The following is a 6,156-nucleotide window of genomic DNA, read 5'->3' on the forward strand; positions in this document are numbered from 1 at the left end:
GACTCTTTGGGACCCCATGGACTGCAGCACACCAGGCTTCCCTGTCCATCACCAACTCTCGGACCTTGCTCAAACTCATGTCCATCAAGTCGGTAATGCCATCCAACCATCTTATCCTCTGTTGTCCCCTTCTCCTCCTGCCTTCAGTCTTTCCCAGCATCAGGGTCTTTTCCAATGAGTCAGTTCTTTGCATCAGGTAGCCAAAGTACTGGAGTTTCAGCTTTGGCATCAGTCCTTCCAATGTACCTTTTAAGGTACAGGACTTTTTAAAATTGTAATTATAATCCAAAAAATTGTATGCTGATCCAATACAGTAAGTCCCCTACACATGAATCTTCAAGTTGCAAACTTTCAAAGATGCGAACATGTGTTCACGTGTCCAATCATATAAGTTAGTTCATGCATTTGGCATTATCTGTAAAAGTTGGGTACCAAGGCTAATTTTGTTGGGCTCACAAAGAAGCCAGAGATATGAATGCAGTCTCAGGACAGAACTTATTTGTATGTAGGGACTTACTGTATTCAGTTTCATTCTGAAAGGAAACCCATACTTGACACATTAATCATTCAAAGACAAAAATGTCTCAAACACAGGAAAAACATGGTCCCTACCATAACAGACATTTTCAAGCATATATGTTGTCATTTTTATTGATTTTTTTTCTAAAAAAAGATTCAAAACAGATATCTACTCTTTCTCTTTTATTTTCTCATGGTATAATCTTTGTCCTCCTTTTCTTTCCAGAGTTACTTTGACTTTAGTCCTTAAAATTTTTTCTTCCTGTGCAGGATTAAACAAGTTGACTAGTTTAATCTCTGCCAATGGTAACTTCTGAGGTCATGCAGGCTCTCTTTGTTCCCAAGGCTGACTGGCAATGATCATAGGTGCTCAGCTTATCCTGTCTCTCATGGTCTACATGCCTTTCTCATTTGCCACCTCCTCCAAGAACTGTTCTTCATAGTGCTGGCCCACAGTGGATTTTCCTCCTGTAGATATGGCATGTGTTTATCTCATTTTTATTTTCTATTACTAATAATATTTAACCTTCCATGACTTTGTGATCTTTCTCCTACTGGATTTCTCCTCTGTGAAGTGAGTGAGAGTCACTCAGTCATGTCTGACTCTTTGCAACCCATGGACTGCAGTCTGCCCAGCTCCTCTGTCCATGGAATTCTCCAGGCAAGAAAACTGAACTGGGTTGCCATTTCCTTTTCCAGAAGATCTTCCGACCCAGGGATTGAACCCAGGTCTCCAGCATTGCAGGTGCACTCTTTACCATCTGAGCCACCAGGGATTGCTACTCTATTAAAAGCCTAAGTAATGAGCAAGTTGTATCTATCACTGAGTTCCTCATGACTAGCTAGCGCAGAGGAACTTGTGAGTATTACAGAGTTATAAAATGGGTATGAAAAGCCTAACTGGTGAGCCATCTGTGCTAAGGGGTTTGTGCTACAGCTGGGAGATGAGGAGTAGACAAACATGTCCTGGACGACCCACTTTAAAGGCTAATCACTAGCCAGTCATTTTATGGCAGGGCTATGAAAGTGAAGTCGCTCAGTTGTGTCTGACTCTTAGCAACCCCATGGACTACAGCACACCAGGCCCTCCGTCCATGGGATTTTCCAGGCAAGAGTACTGGAGTGGGGTGCCATTGCCTTCTCCGTTAACAGCGGCTAGGCATATTATATTTACTTGGAGCTGGTATACTTGGTGACAGCCTTAGTGCCCTCGGACACGGCGTGCTGGCCAGCTCCCCAGGTAGCAGCAAGCGCACGGTGGTCTGGATTTCCCTGGATGTGATAGTCGAGCGCTTGTTGTAATGCGCCAGGCGTGATGCCTCACCAGCTATGCGCTCGAAAATGTCCTTGACAAAGGAGCTCATGATTCCCATGGCCTTGGACGAGATGCCAGTGTCCGGATGGACTTGCTTCAGCACCTTGTACACATACACCCAGTAGCTCTCCTTGCGGCTGCTCTTGCGCTTCTTGCCATCCTTCTTCTGGGCCTTGGTCACAGCTTTTTTAGAGCCCTTTTTAGGGGCAGGAGCAGACTTAGCCGGTTCAGGCATGTCTATAATGACAACACCCAACAACACAAAATGCAGGGCTATAGTTAAGTATAAAGTTATAGCTATAGCCAGTCATACTTTCTCTTCCCCTGTTCTCCCACTATAGGTTCAGAGATGAGCATAGTGATAAAAAGAGGAAGGAGACACCATGAGTCCCTGTCCAGCTCTTGCTTGTGAATGGAAGCACTGGTGGTCAGCAGAGGTGCCATGCTCATCACCAGGCACTTGCCTGAACACCTCCAGAAGTAGATGCCATCACAGTTGATAGCTTTTCATACTCTCTTCCCCAGCTCCCCTTTGCTGCCCTAAAATGGCAATGACCTGCTTCTCAAATTCCCCTGAAAGCTCTGACTTACCCTTACCCATCAGCCTAGTGCTTCAGGAAAGCTGGGTGCTAGTCAGCTCTAACCTTTCAGTTCTCTCTTCTGGATCCTTAGATATCTCCCAGGCTTCTCTGAAACTGCATAAGATCTCATTCCTGTAATGAATCTTTATCCCACAATAAATTGCTTTAGTTTCCCCAGCTGAATGCTAATAAATGTGGGCTTTCTTGATGTGCTGTGGCAGACATTGTTGTGCTATCTTAGCAGATGACAGAGTTAGGGCAGACAGATAATTTCATGCCTCATCCCTTTGTTTCATGTGACCAGATGTACTGAGTTAGAATAAAATCAACTGATAGAAGTCATGAGTGTTTTGGTGACCACTGAGAAGGCTTACCATTTATATGATTATAACAAGATAAAAGCAGTGACTACTTTTTAACTTCTTTAGCCAATTAAAATAATGACTTTACTTAAGGTTAATGACAAAATGTCACCATTTGGAGGAGCTTGGAATGATAAAAGGTGATCTTTCTTATCATTAGCAATATATGTCCTTAGTCTATGCATGAAAATACAATTTAATATATATCATCCTGCTGCCGCTGCTGCTAAGTCACTTCAGTCGTGTCCGACTCTGTGTGACCCCATAGACAGCAGCCCACCAGGCACCCCCGTCCCTGGGGTTCTCCAGGCAAGAACACTGGAGTGGGTTGCCATTTCCTTCTCCAGTGCATGAAAGTGAAAAGTGAAAGGGAAGACACTCAGTCGTGTCCAACTCTTCATGACCCCATGGGCTGCAGCCTACCAGGCTCCTCCGTCCATGGGATTTTCCAGGCAAGAGTACTGGAGTGGGTTGCCATTTCCTTCTCCTGAGATCTTGTCTATTTCTAGAATTTGAAATCCTTAAGAGTTTTTGCATCAGTAAAATATGGGGTCTTTTTAGCCAACTTTCCCTTACAGCTTTTCTGAGATCCTTATTTAAACAGAGTGGGTATCACTGATGGGATGAAAATATGTTATACTGAAGTACAAAATAGTAAAGTCTTAGAAAGAGAAAGCTGAGGCATAGAAGAAAAGAATGAAGATACAGGTACCAGCAGACCAGTGTGATAACCCATGTTCTGGCACACTCAGTGAGAGGGTGGAAGAGGGAAGCTTGTACTGTAGCCACAAGCAGTGTGCTGGGGCACAATCCATAGCTGGCTTTGATCTCTGTTAGGGTATAGAAAGAACAGTTGGTACTAATGGGCGTGTTCCCCGAGTGTTACAAGTAAGAACATTCCTCTCTAGATGTGCTCTTCACTAAAGTCACCTCTCTAGAAGAAAAGCCCAGGGCTCTGTCTTTCTTGTATTTATACCCTAGCCCATTTCTAGTGCAGAAGTAACACATTTAATGATAGTCAATAAATGTTTTTAAGTGAAGAAATATGTCCCTGGAAGATGTAAGTTATGTGAGATGCCAAGGTAAGGCTCAGACTCATTTAAGAGATGTTCAAATATATTCAAGACTTATTCACAGAACTATGTACCACTTACTCCCCAAGACCCCTTATTTGTCGACATCCAGCAATCTCATACAATTCTAAAGGACCATCAAATGATCAAGACTTTTTGCTTTTAAGTATTTTCTAAGCTTAATGTATTAAAAACCTCTAAACCTTGACAACAAGAGGGGATTAATACAGATACAAGTCCCATATTTATTTCTACAGGTAGAGTTGCCAGGCAACCATCACATTACAACACACAGGACTGTCATTATGGATCCATCTTTTCCTGTAACTCCTTTACTGCCAAAATGAAAAGCAGTGCAGACAACAGTGTCACTTAAAAGGATCCATCCTCCAGACACTCTTACTGGATAAAATCTTGTGTTGTAGAAACTGCCGAATAGTCTGGAGCTGGCAAAGATGATGCCATGCTTTTAGAGTACTCCTTTTCGGTATAGAAAATGCACTTACGTTAAGAAAAGACTGTGACTAAAAAGATAATTCAGAGTAGTAAACTCTGAAGTTAGTGAAGTAAATTATTTATCGTAAATTAATATAAGACAGCAGGGGTCCTATGTACAGCAGAATAGGTGCTGTCTTATTCATACTCCGGTAACTGCTCAAGCTTTCCTCCACGGTAATTTCATCCATACCACTCACAGGATGACAATTTTATATCATAAGAGGTCCCCCGGTAGAGGATATTAATTTATAGTAGAGGAGAACAGCAGGGAGAATTTTTTTGTGTGCTACTTGCCAGTAAAACACACAAACTGCTCCCTTGAGGAACATATGGTTATATATTAAAACATTAGTGATGGCACTAGAGTTAATAAGAGATATAATATACAATACAACATATAGTGTATTTATTAATAGTCCACAAAAATATTATAGATCCTAAAGAAAAGCTCCCAGGATAAATTGTGTTCTATTCTTTCTTGTCGTTTGAAAACACATAATCTTCAAAAATATGCAGCACTTCCCCAATGGGATTCACAATTATCTGAGGTCAAATATATGAACTATTATTTTTTTCCAGTGGAGCATAAACAATAAGATCTTTATTGTTGTCTCTAAACCATAACAGAACTGCCAGTAACCAAGGGATAAAATAAATGTTTCCAAAATAATAAAAAGCATCAAGCTAGATTAGTGGTTTCTATAGTTCCTTAAATGAAACATATTCCACATGCAAAATATTTTCAATATGGTGCCTCAAATAAAAACATGTAATTCCTCTACATCAGGCAATCAAGAAACTTAGGGCCTATCTAATGCAGAGGACTTTTACATTGTGAGCAAGATCTAGCCACAATGCTGTATAAAACTAACATTTTAAAAATCTATCCCTTATAATTCAAGGACTTTGGAATAGTTTGCAAAAATAATTTTCAAATGGGAAAATATAATTTTCCTTTTTGGAGCTCAGTTCAGTTCAGTTCAGTCACTCACTCAGTCATGTCCGACTCTTGGCGACCCCATGAACCGCAGCACGCCAGGCCTCCCCGTCCATCACCAACTCCCAGAGTCCTCCCAAACCCATGTCCACTGAGTCGGTGATGCCATCCAACCATCGTATCCTCTGTCATCCCCTTCTCCTCCTGCCCTCAATCTTTCCCAACATCAGGGTCTTTTCCAATGAGTCAACTCTTCGCATCAGGTGGCCAAAGTATTCGAGTTTCAGTTTCAATATCAGTCCTTCCAATGAACACTCAGGGCTGATCTCCTTTAGGATGGACTGGTTAGATCTCCTTGCAGTCCAAGGGACTCTCACGAGTCTTCTCCAGCAACACAGTTCAAAAGCATCGATTCTTTTGTGCTCAGCTTTCTTTATAGTCCAACTCTCACATCCATACATGACCACTGGAAAAACCATAGCCTTGACTAGACCGGACCTTTGTTGGGAAAGTAATGTCTCTGCTTTTCAATAGGCTGTCTAGGTTGGCATAACTTTCCTTTCAAGGAGCAAGTGTCTTTTAATTTCATGGCTCAGAAAGTACTAATTCCCAGGTAGAAGTTAAATGGTATATATTGAAAGGACATAGTAAAATAGTGATGTTGTCTAGAACAAAGCATGTATACTTCATTCAAGGCGAGCTCTACCTTCAGTGATGAGCCAGAGCAGTTGTCATGTTCCTAGAGAATATCTTATTTGTCACAGCCAATAAGCTAGTGCATAGAAATAAAGCAGATTTCTGTGTAATAATTTTGTATCCTGCAACTACCAAATTCACTGTTGAGTATAGGTAGTTTTCTGATAGGATTTTC

General features: G+C 41.5%; 1 pseudogene; it reads right to left on the reverse strand.

Annotated features, from left to right (window-relative positions):
- Window positions 1-307: 307 nt before the first annotated feature.
- Window positions 308-5,909, reverse strand: LOC133251002 (histone H2B type 1-C/E/F/G/I-like; annotated as a pseudogene).
- Window positions 5,910-6,156: the final 247 nt, after the last annotated feature.

This window comes from Bos javanicus, chromosome 7 (assembly GCF_032452875.1).
Source record: "Bos javanicus breed banteng chromosome 7, ARS-OSU_banteng_1.0, whole genome shotgun sequence".
In the NCBI taxonomy this organism is placed as follows: Eukaryota; Metazoa; Chordata; class Mammalia; order Artiodactyla; family Bovidae; genus Bos; species Bos javanicus.